This window comes from Ambystoma mexicanum, chromosome 10 (assembly GCF_040938575.1).
Source record: "Ambystoma mexicanum isolate Mex_15411 chromosome 10, UKY_AmexF1_1, whole genome shotgun sequence".
NCBI classification, from domain to species: Eukaryota; Metazoa; Chordata; class Amphibia; order Caudata; family Ambystomatidae; genus Ambystoma; species Ambystoma mexicanum.
Genome location: NC_090932.1, coordinates 1,494,771,645 through 1,494,786,368, shown reverse-complemented (window position 1 = coordinate 1,494,786,368; position 14,724 = coordinate 1,494,771,645). Strand labels below are relative to the sequence as shown.

General features: G+C 43.7%; 1 protein-coding gene across 2 annotated transcripts in view; it reads right to left on the bottom strand.

The window, feature by feature from the left end:
• The window catches only part of KNTC1 (kinetochore associated 1), a 2,501,313-nt gene that overhangs the window by 1,714,997 nt on the left and 771,592 nt on the right, over window positions 1–14,724 (bottom strand). The window lies entirely within an intron of this gene.

The following is a 14,724-nucleotide window of genomic DNA, read 5'->3' as shown; positions in this document are numbered from 1 at the left end:
GGAGGCTACGTTAGGAGCTTAAGTTTATTTAAAAAGAAAGGTTTTCAAAAATTTTCTGAAGGACTTTACGTCAGGTTCTAATCTGAGTACGAGTAGCAGTGTGTTCCAAAAGGAGGCGGCTTTGGCGGAGAACGATCTTCCTAAACCTTTTGTGCGTTTGACCCTTGGGCCCTGTATTTGTCCTTGGTTGGACGATCGAAGGATTCTGGTGGAGAGATACGGGGGAACCAATGGTTTATGGTATTAAGGGGCTGTGCTGAAGAAGCAGCGATTAACTAAGGTGACCATTTTGAAATGTATGCGTTCCTGTATTGGTAACCAGTGGAGATTTCTTCTGTGATCTGATCTGGAGTTTTTGACAATACGCATGGCATCGTTTAGAATGATCTGGCACTTCTTAAGTTTAGAAAGTGAGGCTCCACTTAGTAGCAAATTACAATAATCAAGTCTGGTCACGATGGTTGCTCGAGCAATGGTGGCACAGTTCTTTTCTGTGAGGTGAGGCAAATATTCCTGAGTAGGCATAGATGGTAATTGGAGGTTTGGTTCAAGAAATCTACATGGGCATCTGCATTTAACGAGGCCTCCAATTGAATTCCCAGGGTTTATATTTTTTGTTGGACTTGGGTTTCATTGTCTCTTATTCAGAATTCTTTTTAGTCTGGACTAAGTTTGCCCCAGGCCTGTTGAGAACCAAAGAGAAACCGTTCCGTTTTGCTGCCAGTCAGACATAGCCAGTTCTGCGACATCCATCTTCCGATTTGGCCATAAATGTTGGATGAAGTGATGGAGTCTTTGGCATGGTCACCACTAATTTCCATGACCACTTGTGTGTCATCTGCATAGTTTGTAGAACAAATTTGCCAAAATTGTCAAGGAGTGCAGAGCGATCTGATATACAGAAGAACACGGGCTAGATGGATGCGCCTTTAGGCACTCCGCATTTGATAGGTGCTTGGGAGAAAAAAACTTGAACCCACTGAATTCTAGACTCTCAGTTTGAGAGGAAGGAGTGGAACCAGCCAACAGCTTCCTTGGAGCATTGGCCAATATCACTCAAGGAAAGCAAAAGACATTCATGATCTATCAAATGAAAAAGCCACCGAAAGTTCTAACAAGATCAACATCCCAGCTTTCTGTTCATCCAAGATTTTTAGCATGTGGGATTAAAGATCCACAAGAGCTGTCTCGGTACTGAAGGATGGACGATTGTTGGCCATGGAGGATGTTATTATGCTCCATAAAGGCTTGGAGCTGTGCAGTGGCAAATGTATCTAAGATCTTGAGAAGAAATTGACAATTTGTAACTGGTCTCAGATTATTTGGTTCTTTTGGGTCTATGTTAGGTTTTTTCAGAAGGGGGGTAACTGACTTTCTTGATTGAGTTGGCTACTTGGCCATCCCTGAAGGAGGCATTTACAAACCTGATCAGGAATGGGGCAAATAAGTACTTGTGCTCTAAAATCAGTTTTGAAGGAAGATTATTATATGGGCAGGCAGTGGGGTGCAGGGAAGATCACATTCTGAGCATATCTGGCACAGATATGCGTGAGTCTAAAGGTAGGGTGTTTGAGACCCTTGGGTTTAGTGATAGTCTGGTCCTTCTGTATGAAAGGACTTCTCTGGGCGTTTATTATTTTTGTTTCTTGCATTGACAATTTTCACTTCAAAGGCGCCCTGGACCATAGAGCAGTCTAGGCTTGTGTGTTGAAAGGAAGTTTGGGATACCTTTGGTTTTTCAAGCAGTTTTAGGATCTCGAATAGCTGTCCTGTACAGTTGGAAGATTGTTCGATCTGCTTGTTGAACAAAAATATTTTTGGTCTACAGTATTTGTGATTTATATAGTTTGTCTACCTACCCCTTCCAGGCTATTCTGGTTTCCTCAGAATGATGTTTTAGCCATCGTGATTCTAGAGGGCACTTTTGTCTTTTGAGAGCTCCGAGTTCTGAAGTAAACCAGGTTTGGTGTGCTTTGTTGTTTCTAACCAGTTTGGATTTAAGGGGTGCCATTGAGTCCAGCATTTCAGTGGAAGTATTGGAAAAAGAGGTCACCGAGCAATCAGCTAGGTCGTATGTACAAGTATTGGTCATGATGGTATCTGGACAAGATGGATGTCTTGGCGGAGTACTTTTTTTCAATTCCAACTAACACCCAGACAAGTGACTGGATATTACATGCTTATATCTGACCTTTTTACGGCCTGATTCTGCTTGGTTTTCGCAATGCAACTTGCCCTATAGTGAACAACAAATGTATTATGTGCTGCCTTTCTGACTTAGCCAAATGCAGCATATGGATGCAACTGTTTACTCTCTGCCAACTTGCATTTAACGTAATTCACGTGCCGCTCTATGTATTGGTAGTCAACTGTTGTCACCTGATGTTACATATTTCATATGGACAATCTGGTGTCACCTATTGTATTTAAATGAATTAAGGTTAAACATTACACTTGCCAGTCTGCCTAACTTGTACTACGTGCTGCTAATTGAACTTATGTACTGCCTGTGCCACTAGCCATAAGCTATCACCGGATGTTATCCATTGCATTCAGACATAGTATTCACTACACACTCTGAGTCCTCCATCCCTGCCCACTGTCGCAACTTACCCCTACTGCCCACTGGCTTAGCTTACTTCCACTATGTATTGGTGCCTGACCACACTCCTCCACCTATTGTACATTTACACTAGACGTTGGACAGGCCAGCCCCACCTACATACTAACACACACGCACACGCACACACACACACACACACACACACAAGTTAGCTATTACACACACCTTCTGGACTACTACTATGGACATGGCCAACCCTTACTTGGATGATCCAGCACTCTGGATACGCCATTTTGCTACTAGACCAAACACCCAATCAACCTTGTGCTATTACTAATAGAAACCTCAGACTCAATTCTAGAACCACCCCACTAAAACAACGTCCATACTTGAAGCTTTATAATAGCTCATCCCCATCCTGTAACAACATCACTAACAACTACGCCCCAACCTTACCATGCTCTCACTACCCAAGCATCTCAATTAGAAATTCTAGACTAGGAGCACAATTGCGTTTCAAAAACCCCCAACCACACACCCACGAGAGCAACAAACTTCGGTGCAGTAATAATAATCTAGCTAATCTGGCCACTGATTCAGACAGCAAGCTAGCCCCCATCACACTACATGGCCCATCTCTAACATTGCAAAAAACTCCTGCAAAAGACACATTCATCAAAGCAGCCTTGGTGAATGCTAGGTCCCTATCCGCCCACGCTTTGGACATTGCTGACTTCATAACTCATGAAAAGCTTGATCTCCTCGCAGTTACAGAAACCAGGCTTAATGCAGCCTCTGGACCATCTTTGGTCCTTGCTATACCAAACGACTATGCTATCATTAGATGCGATAGAAACACCAGCCAAGTGAAAGGAGGTGGACTTGCCCTCATCTTCAGAAACACCTACGACATTAGAGTCATTCAGGATGCTCAAATTCCCTCCACTGAGTCCCTGTCCATCAAACTGCCACTATCACCTAACCACAAAGCAACAGTGCACCTTAACTACCGACCACCAGGACCCATTTCCTCATTCATAGAGGATATTGTATCCCTTGTATCCACCGACACTAAACCTAATTCACAAACTATCCTACTAGGGGACTTCAACCTTGGTTTTAATGACTCCATGAATAATAATGCCTGTGATCTAGCTAACGCCTTATCAGACTTGGGTCATACCCATATTATTCATGAGCCTACACATATCAAAGGAAGAACATTGGACTGGCTCACTAACCTTAACTGCTCGATCGATCTTCTATCCAATGATCCGACCAAATACATGGATCATCATAAAATTATCTTCTCCATCAAAGCCAACACACAACACCCTGCTCCTATCATCGCTCCAGCCACCCGCACGAGAAATAAGAAAGACATCACACCAGAAACTCTTACCGCTATTACTCCCCCTTCTCGACAACGCAGCCACCGCCGACCCCACAGTCTTAGTAGACATTTACAATCAGGCAATATTGAAAGCCTTGAATACCATCACCCCCCTAAAATTGCGGAAACCTAAACCACAACGTCACATGAATACATGGTTCACGCCGCATCTTAGAGAACACTTAAAACTAAGAGAACTGCAGAAGCACATTGGAAAAAGTGCCCTACAGTAAATAATAAAACTGAACTAACTTTAGCAACTTCTAGCTGTAAAGAAGCTATTATACTTGCCAAAAAAGACACCTATAACAAAAGGATTGAACAAGCGGAATCTAACGCAAAAGACTCTTTAAGATTCTAAAAGAATTAGAATCCCCTACTGCCCCTATTGATAAATGTGTCACAGATGCACTATGGTGCAGCAACATCCAGAAGGCTCTTCTAGATAAAATAGCCTGTTTACAATCTAAAATCAATGCGAAAAAAGACCTGTTACTCGCTGAGCCTGATCACAAACAACTTCCTAACAAGTCACCTACCTTTGAACCAACCTGTATTTAGTTTCTCACCCCTCTCAATTTGGGAAGTAGAAAACATCATTAGGAAACTCAAACCATCTAATTGCCAAGGCGACGCTTGCCCGGTTCCGATTATCAAAGCAGCAGCTCATGAACTGGCACCATTTATTACTAACCTTATCAACGCCTCCTTCAAAACGGGAGTAGGGCCTGATAATTTAAAAGACGCTTGGGTCATCCCACTAATCAAAAAACTCACTATTGAACCAGCCAACCTGTCTAACTATAGGCCGATAACAATTGTACCCTTCTTACTAAAGATACTAGATAGAGCAGCCTACCTGCAAATACAGGCTTATCTAGGAACAAACAATCTTCTGGGACTAAGGCAATCCGGCTTCCGACCTAGACATGGTATGGAAACTGCCCTAATAGATCTCACTACTCAGATTCAAATTTTAAAAGACAATGGCAAATTAGCACTACTCTTATTGCTTGATCTGTCAGCAGCTTTTGACTTGGTCAACCACCAAACGTTTTGCCACCACTTGAAATCTGCAGCTCACTTTTCCCACGCAGCCACTGCCTGGATCAGCTCCTTCTTGGCGAACAGAACCATGAGGGTTTTTTCTCCTACTGACTCGGCTGAACCCTCACCAGTCCATTGTGGTGTCCCGCAAGGCTCTTGCATGTCCCCAATGCTCTACAATGTATTTACGAAGCCCCTTTTCGATATCCTTGACTATCTGGGTGTCACGTATACTAATTATGCGGATGACAACCAGATACTCATTCCTATCTCTGGCGACTACGAAACTGATAGCAAAACCCTCAATGAAATGTACGCAGTCATACAAGCGTGGATGGCACGCCATGGACTTTGTCTCAATGACGAAAAAACTGAGTTGATCATCTTTGGTACTCATGCTAAACTAAAAAAAACAAATACTGCTTTGAAATCATTCACTATTGATGGTAACCCCATCCCTGTCTCAAATAATACTAAAACCGTTGGTATCTACCTTGATGCCACCTTATCCCTCACCAAACAAATCAATGAAGTAGCTTCATCAGCCGCCTACACTTGTAAACTTATTACTGCATGCAGACCGTTTATTTCCACACCTAACTGCATTACTCTTGCTAGAACGTTAGTCTTGTCCAAAGTAGACTATTGTAATGCCCTCTACTTGTGCACTAGCCTCAAAAATATTCACATACTACAAGTAACTCAAAATAATGCCATTAGGGCAGCCCTCAACATCCCAAAGAAGTCGCATATCTCTGAGACTCGACGCAATTTGCATTGGTTCCCAATAGAGCACAGAATATCACTCAAAGCTTTTGCCCTTACCCACAAAGCCAGGGCTAATCTTGCACCATCCTACATCTCTAACCAACTTACCCCACACACATCTACAAGACCACTTAGAACAGCTCAAGCAAACACTATGTCCATATCGAGATTCAAACTTCATAACTCGGGAGGAGTTAGTTTCCCTGTACAAGCGTCAAAGCTATGGAACACACTACCTGCTCCAATCAGGTCTGTAACCTCCTTCAACCTTTTTAAACGCAACACTTTTACTGACTACCTATTGTGCATAGTGTAAATAATATCACTATCTGTCTCACCTTTGGCCCACCGCCTTAAATTGCAACTAGTATGCTTGTACTTGGTAATAACAATGTATATATTTATTTGTAACTGCAACTATTCTAACGGTTGCCTACTGCTGGCTAATGTAACTGTACTCTTATGTAACCTGATCAAAAAACGTATGCGCCCGTATGCCCCTGGGCCTGGTTGCGCTTTATAAACAAACCAAACACAAACAACTGTTTTGGTCTGGTTATTTGGTTTGGGGAGGGGTTCTATATAGTTTGGATAGTAAAGTCAATAACATAATGGTCTGACCATATGCATGGGGTGGTCTGGTTAATATGGACTATAAGCTTTCTTGTCACTATCCAGTACAGTGTGTTTTTGTCTGTAGTTGGCTCGCTATTTTGGACCTCGGGGTCTATGATATTCAGGGCGGTTTCTAATTCAATCACTTCTTTGTCCCGTTTGTTTCCTCTCCAGCAGGTCAAGTCGCGCAGGAAAAGGGTAGCGGAATTAGGGCTGGAGAAGCTGTTAATATTTTCATGATTTCATCATTGAAGTCAGGCATTGAAGTGGGTGGCCTACAGATTAGAACAAGATTAATACAATTATGATGGGTTGGGGTCATTTTTACATGTAGGATTTCACAGCCAAGGCATGACACTGAAGCCGGAAAAAGTCCTAGCTCAGTTCTGGCAATAATCGCCACCCCACCACCATATCCTTGATCACGATTAGTGCAAAAGAAGGAAAAAACTGTGGGAACCGCCAGGCTGATCATAGGGTCAATTGTGTCCAGTATCCAGGTTTCCGTGATGCACAGAATATCAAGTTTACTATCCACCACAAGGTCATGCAGATGTCAAGCATGTTTATTTAGAGATCTTGTATTCAGGAGGGCCATTTTTTACTTGGTCTCCTTTTTATGAAGGGGGATTTTTCCCTCCTTACCATGTTCTCTAAATTGGTAGATCTGGGTGTGCGGGGGGGGGGTTCCTTGATCACTGTACATGAGGTGAAAGAGTGATAGTATCTAAAGCCCTATCATTGCCATTCGAGCCAAGGTTATTTTCTCTGTTATGTAAAGATAGAGGTTCGTGGCTCGGAGGTCACGTGCCAGAGGGACACGATGTGGGGACTTGAGGAATGGGTGTTTTGCCATGGTGGTTAAGTGGCATGGAAGTTTCTTCCATTATCGGTATTGGGATGTTAAAACAGGAGGGGATCCTGTTATTGGTACATGGTTGGTTGTTCTCCCTTGAGTGCTCAGGCAGACCGTCCAGTTTTGTCAACTTAAGTCTGTTTACAAGGGCTAACCTGTTGGCTCTTAGCGCGGCAACCAACAGAGATTCCCTCGGTGGGTGTCCCATCGTGGCTAGCCCAGGTACTGGTAGTAGGAGTACAAATGTGATAAGAGGGGTGGGAGGGGGTTCGTTCAGATAACTTTCTTGTAGGGCTCCCAGGCCTGAGATGCTGAGCATGTCGATGACCGGCTTGTTCTAGGTGCACTCGCACAGATTAGCCAGGTAGCCTGATTTGTGCTGTGCTGGGGCAGCTGGGAGATGTAGTTCCCAAACTGAAAGCTAGCCCAAAGCAAACAGGAAAGCAAGCTGCTTTAAAAGCAAGAACTAACTTGCATGCAGCGAGGATGGCACAAGCAAAGTACAAAGGTACAGGGGATTCTTAACAGTTAACAATTCTAACAGAAATGTTAACACGCAAAGAAACACTCATTCACACTCTGCAAAGGAATCACAATCTCTTGGAAAGACAATCATCTTACCTTCCAGAAAAGCCTTATAAATGGACTTTTCAAGCATTATCAATAATCGGTGGCTGTCAGTCATCCAATTGGCACTTTTTCCTTTTAAAAGTGTTAAGGTACTGCACAGTAGGAAAACTGCTGACATTACATTACAAAGACATGACAATTGTTTAAGGATAACAGATGGCACTGGCTGCACACTCTAATCTTAGACCTGCGTGTAACAGAATAATGCATTCTGGGAGTCGCGCTACTGATGCACAATTTAAACCACTGAAAAAGCAGCAAGCTGTTAGGGTTTTTTAACACAAAGCGGAGGACCAGGATACAGTGTTCTATGTGCTACAGATCAGTTTTAAATATTTGAATGCTCACATTTGCTTTCTAATGGTATATTTAGGCTTTCTGGATTGAGTTTAAAAGCAATAGAACCCAGTAAAATCTGTGCGAGCTAAAATGTTGCTTTTCAGTGGAAATCGAAAAAACACCTTCATCAAGACTATTGGCTGCATTTTATTTTGCTTTGTATTTACTGGAATTCTTACTGGTAAAGGCCTGGAGTGGCAGCAGTGACAAAAGGTGCCTGCAGGGCATGCACCCCGAGTGATGGTGCACAGAATGCAGATTTCATTTTATCTGTAGGAAAAGCTGCCTCTGAGGTTTTCTTTTGCCTTTTATTGCTACAGGCCCAGATATTCACTAGCAGAAAAAGACATATGCATTTTTCCAGCTACCACCTTCAATCGCTGGACCTACACTCTCCCAGCCACTCATTCCAAATACAGCACCCTACCTTTATTGCACAGCTTGTTAAAGAAAAATTCTTCCAGCTCACAGATGGCTTTACAGTAAGCTTAAGCAGACAATGGCCTCAAGTTGTTTTTTGAAACTGCAACAAAACAACTCCAGACCAATTCTTTAATAAACAAAGTTAAACAGTTCCGTGGGCTTTCTCGAGTTAACTAAGTCAATGGCAAACCTATTAGGATTGTGAATGTAGTGCACAAAAAAAAAGGTTTCTTGTGCATAAACTATTTTTGTTTCAAATAGCTTTAAAAAACCTGATGTTTTGTTGCGTCAACATGTCAGACGTGCAGCTGCAAAAGCACCACTGCTTGAAAGCATTTGCTAAGCATTACTGCTCGATTCTCGGTCTAATCAAGATGCTCGTTTTGGCAGAGCGGTCCTTAAGAGTTGTCTGGTTTAGGTGGTCTACTTGCTAGCCTCCCTGCTCCACGACTACATACTGCTTTGGGAGCATATCAATGATGGGTAATCAGTGGGAGGAAGGAATCCATTGTAAGAACACATTTATTCCTCTCTGCAATGTTACTTGTGATGGATGTTACTCCCAGAGATTCCTTATCGACTTCCCTACCTGCCCCTCGTGGCAGATAGGTAGTACACCTTAACTCTGCGATCCCACAGCGTCAGAGTGCCAGGAAAAAGGGTGGAACTAAGGGTGCAGTGTTTCTGTCTCTGCGGTCTGTGGTCTCTTTCTGCCTATGTGTGTGCGCCTGTGTGATGTGATGATTTACAGGATCTCGTCACTTCTCCCCAGAGGGGAACCTTTCCCTGTGTGGCTTGGAATTGAACCTTGCTATGCAGTATTCCCCCTAATGGTGGCGGTAAGCAGGATCTCACAGGGAGAGACTCCCCACTTGGGGATAAGGATTGCCATTGCGTAATGTGACTGATTGAACTCTCTCTAAGCCCCTTGCCTTTGAGACCATGAAATCCTTGGGGTCCTCCAGGAACTAGCTTGAAAGCACTGTTTGTTACTGCAATATTCACTCCTTTCCTCACATAGAACTTAATACTACCTAGATGAGGAGAAAAAGGAACATTCAGAGTGATAAGAAATCATCTCCCAAAAGTACTGAGAAGACGAAGATTGAAAAAGTGATGTGAATACTCCTTTTCAGGTCAAAATGCCATCAGGCTAGATGTGGGGAGGTGGAGCAGGGCCAAGAGGACAGCAAATGAAATTTGGTAGTTGGAGGGGGTCTAGGGACTGAGTTTTGCAACAAAGCATTTTGGAAAGAATAGCAGTGATTAGCTGATATTTCATAGCACACTGCGTCACTGAAACAGCAAATGCTGTGGGGGGGGATTGGTGAGGGGAGGATGCCATCATGGGTGTGGGGGGAGCAGGCACAGAGGAGGGGGGCACTTGGCGAGGGACTGGGAGGGCAGGAAAGCATTTTTTCATTGTATTTACCCAATAACTGTGGGTATAATGACTATCAGGAGTTCTGTACGCGTGGCTATAGAAAAAAAGGTTTTGATCAAATGTGATCTTTTTACAGCTACAGTGACGTCAGTGGTGAAAAATCACTGGCAATGGTAGTGTTTTAAAGTACAAAGTGGGTATGGCAGGGTGGGCGTTATATACAGTGGACATGGTCATATGGCTGGTGTGCTGAAAATATATAGTGGGCCAAAGGCCATGGCTAGTGGTCTTGTAGTGTTCTAAAATGTACAGCGGGCACGGCCAAAGGCTGTACCCATTGGCCATAGCCGAAGGCCATTGCTATTGACCAAGTAGTGATTTTAAAAAATGCAGTGGGCACGGCCAGCGGCCATAGCTAGTGATTCGGTAGTGTTTTAAAATATACAGTGGGCATAGCCAGTGCCGTGGAAACAATTTATGGAATAACAAAACTCCTAAAATTCAATGCATTGGGGACTCGGGACCTAAATCATTGCGTTCCAGTTGTAAAGCCCAAGAGGACATATTCATTACAAGAGAAGGGATTCACAATGCCATAGAAAATGGCATTATTGGGATATAGTATTATAGGGAAGATCAACGGGAACTGTGTTGAATTTCAGGTTTTTTTTAAAAATAAGTTTCTCACCTTAACTGATTGTTAAAGAGATATATATATATATATATATACACATATACACGCACATACACACAAAGGAAGCAGGCAGCCTGTAAGCGGAGGCACGCTCTCCAATAAATTCGGTGGGCCTAGCTCGAGAGCAGTGTGTAGTAGTCAGGTGGAGCACACGCTGAGCCCTGCTGAGCCCCGCTGTGCCCCCTGGCGGCAGAAAAGAGCAGCTGTGCTGGCAGATGGATAAAGATGAGGAATCCATGGGTGGAAGGAGTCCATTAGAAAAACCACCACTGTGGGACAACAGGAGGTGAGTTGGGCCTAGACTCACATTGGTTCTAAAGACTGCCTGCCGCGTGGCTTACAGTCCTACAGGAGCACAGCCCTGGGGAGAGCGGTTCTAGGTTAAAGTATCGAAATCAAAAGGTTCGAATGCCTTTTATTTGACAGTCAAAGGGTCGAAAAAAAGGTTCAAATTTTTTTTTATATTTTTATTTTTTATGGGGGGGTTCGCCCCCAACCCCCCCTGTTTTCTTTGTTAAAACAACTTTTTTTACCAAACCAAACTAAAAAAAATAAAATAAAAAAAAATGCGAACCTTTTTTTCGACCCTTTGACTTTCGAATAAAAGGTCATTTGATCCTTTATTTTCGAAACTTTAACTGGAAACCGGGAGAGCCACTTGTACAGCCAATGCGCCTGGTGTAGCAAGAGAAGAGTGTCATGGAGCAAACAGCAGAGTCCCTGTTTCGCCGGCTCTTGGCGACTGCACTCTACATGGCTCCCAAAAGGCGGCAGAGGAGAGTGCTGTTGCAGCAGCATATTGGGGCAGAACCAGGGAGACGGAAAAGGGGAGAGCTGATGAGGCAGCCAATACCTTTTGATTGCAAAAGGAAAAGTGCACAGCTGAGTGAATGGCTGAGTCCCAACAAAATGGAGCGGTGAGGAGAGAAATCCAAAAGGAATCCTCGCGTACATAAAGGATTTGAGGTAGGAAAATGTGTAGCGGCAGTATTATGATAAAGTGCATATAGACACAAGTAGTGTTTAGGGATTCAAGATCTGCAAAACCATGAGAGAATCGGTGCTTCTTCTCCCCCCACACCTCCCAGGATAGAGAATAACATTACCAGGTGGAAACTGATGTGATGAACATTGGATTGGGTAAACACTTTAGAAATGAGACAGATGTAAAATATGCACAAAGTAAGTAGTGTGACATCTGATAACTGAAAGGAGGGACGTGGCCAAAATGCAGATGTGGTTGAGTTCAAATTAGAAAACCCCTATCCTTTTAAAATCGGACATGGCCAAAGGAATCTCCGCCAGTGAGCATAACCTCACCAGAGGAGGCCACAAAAATGTGTATTTTGAATATTCTGCAAGAGATGAAGGCTTCAAGGACTGAAATACAGGCCACAATATCTGAGCTCGGAGCAATAGTGGGTATAGTGGAAGATCGGATGGAGGCCTTAGAAGACAATCAAACTTCAGTGGAGATGGAGGAATTGCGATTGGAATCGCGCATTAAAGAATAGGAACAGAAGAATAAATAATTTTCTTTGAAGCTTGATGATGCTGAAAATCGGGAACTAAGAAATAATCTCTGAAAGCAATGCAATCATAAAAAAAAGCATGGACATTTAAGAGATATACATCCTTTGCCTTTTGTGGTAACGCAGACAGAGGGCAGGCTATACGCAGGTGAACCAGTAGTGACCCACACAACACTTTATCACAGTGTAAAATAAAAGTAATGTACACTTAAGGTTCTATAAAAATATAAACACTTTAATAAAACACCATCTGCAAGTAGAAAGAAAAGAGATTACTGTACAAAAACCCACCCCAGAGAAAAAGACAGAAGATGCGACAGACTGGATCGGCGAGTGACACTCCAGTGAGTCGAGTCAGCGGGCAGCGGTGATGAAGTGGGGATCGAGAGGGCATTTAAGTGCTAGCAATGAGGAGGTTGTTCTCAGGCTAGCTGGGCCAAGGTCTGTTGTAAGCTCCGGGTAGGATCGGCAAGTGACCCTCCAAAGATTCGGTACAGTTTACGGCGGTAAGCAGACGCTTCTGGCATGGTCAGATGACAGGCTCTGCTGGGCTGTGATTCCGTTTCAGGCTGATTGAGATGCAGTGCAATCATTTGGCTGGTTGGAAGAACACAGATACCAGCACCAGTGCCTAACCTCTTGTCCAGGATGCGGAGAACAAAGAGCGACTGGTTCGGTGCAGGGAGCTTAGGCTGGTATGGTGAGGTCTTCGCCAAGGGCTCGAGGACAGGATACGCCAATTCAGGGTCTGCTCTTCTGGCACAGAAGCTCTATTGTAGATTGGTTGGTCCTGGTCCACAGGACTGGTCTCTCCCGATAGTCCCTTGAAGGGGTTAGGGGACAAAGCTTCCTTCGGTCTTCAACCGCTCCTTTTTCAATGCCGGCATTGTGCTTTGGACAGTGCAACTGACCCTAAGGAATTTCAAGTGATAATCCCCAAAACAGCTCTTCGGCCTTAAAGGATCCTCGAGGAACTGAAGGCATCTGTTGAAGAGATGAGACTCCTCCAAGTGCTCAGGTGATTGGTCTAAAGCTAGCCTTCTTTTGGAGACCAATCCCTGCTCCTGGCGGGAGTTGACTTTGCCCTCTTGGTCTTGTACCTAAAGTACTATGATCCAGGGCAAGCGAAAAAGATCGGAAACTGAAAGGGAGACGGTGAGAAACAAGATGATGGAATGCTGCTTCCATTGTCCAGAGAACTCCTGCTTATCCTACTTCAGGCCCCGTTACTTCCTACTGACAATAAGAACCCTGGCATAAGGCTACTCCTACTGAATGGGTGTGCTCCTTTGATACCTGTGCGGCAGTCTCTGGGGGAAGGATTAACCGGCACTCCCAAAGAAAATCAAAGAGGCGGGGTCCTCTGTGGTTCTGTCCAGACGGGTGGCAGTATCGGCCGTCTGACCCTAATGCACATTCCCTTCCACAGCAGAGCTGACTCACAGGAGCTGACACATGTGCAATATCAATTGGTTTGTGGTAGCCAAGATCATATGTATAGGCATTGTGGGATATATTGACCCACTCAATGGAATTGCCCCACATCACAAAGCTCCATTTGCACAGAAACAACCACAAAAGTGTTGCGCTGGCTCCTGTTGAGCGCCATGGCTCAAAACTGTGTTTGGCAACAACAAAAAGATGGCTGCACCATCCTACCAGCACACTTCAGGCAAGATGGAACAAGGGGACACAATGAAAAAGTATGCCAGTGTGTTCTGAAACATAAAAGGAAGAAAGTGGAAAAAGCAGTGTTGCTTTGCTGTAAAAGCCAAAATATCCTTTAAAAATGCTGCTCTGACACTATTTCGATCTGTTCTTCCTCCAACCACTGTGATTAACAAGGCCCTGCCATGCCCATGCATATCCCCATGGTCCCTCAGCAAAACCAAGCCTTATTCCAGAATGACAGGCTGTGCCAGCCAAAACCTGAAAACCAACAAAAGCTGTACTGCATCAAACACGGAAAAGCGCTCAACTTTGGCTAAAAAGCATCAAAATCACTGTTTGAAAAGGAATCAAGAGCTGTATGTACACATGTCAATTTTATGGAGACCTTTGCTTTGTCCAGACTGTTGTGTAAACCATATTGGAAAGACAGATGCCAAACTGAATTTAAAGGAAGAAATGCTAGCAGTTTTCAACACGTGTAGAAATGGGCTTTTCTGACTGAAGAAAAAAAAATGCCCCATTTAAAAAGTAAACTGTTGAAGGAAAGCCTGCTATTACCTAGCAATGTGAAGGGGTTTGTGGCTGGTGATAATACACACATAGGCTATTTTTATTCCACAGGTTTGTTTTAATTCAAGACTCCAAATAAGAAAATAAAGATGAAGACACATGGCTGAGTTTACAAGCTCCAACAAAAAAAAAACAGTTATTCAAGTGCCAGCCCTGAAACGTCCCCCTATGGAGGGAGGCACACCATAAACTTCCAGGACACGCAAGTGATAATTGCCAGCTTGAAAAACTTTGAATGG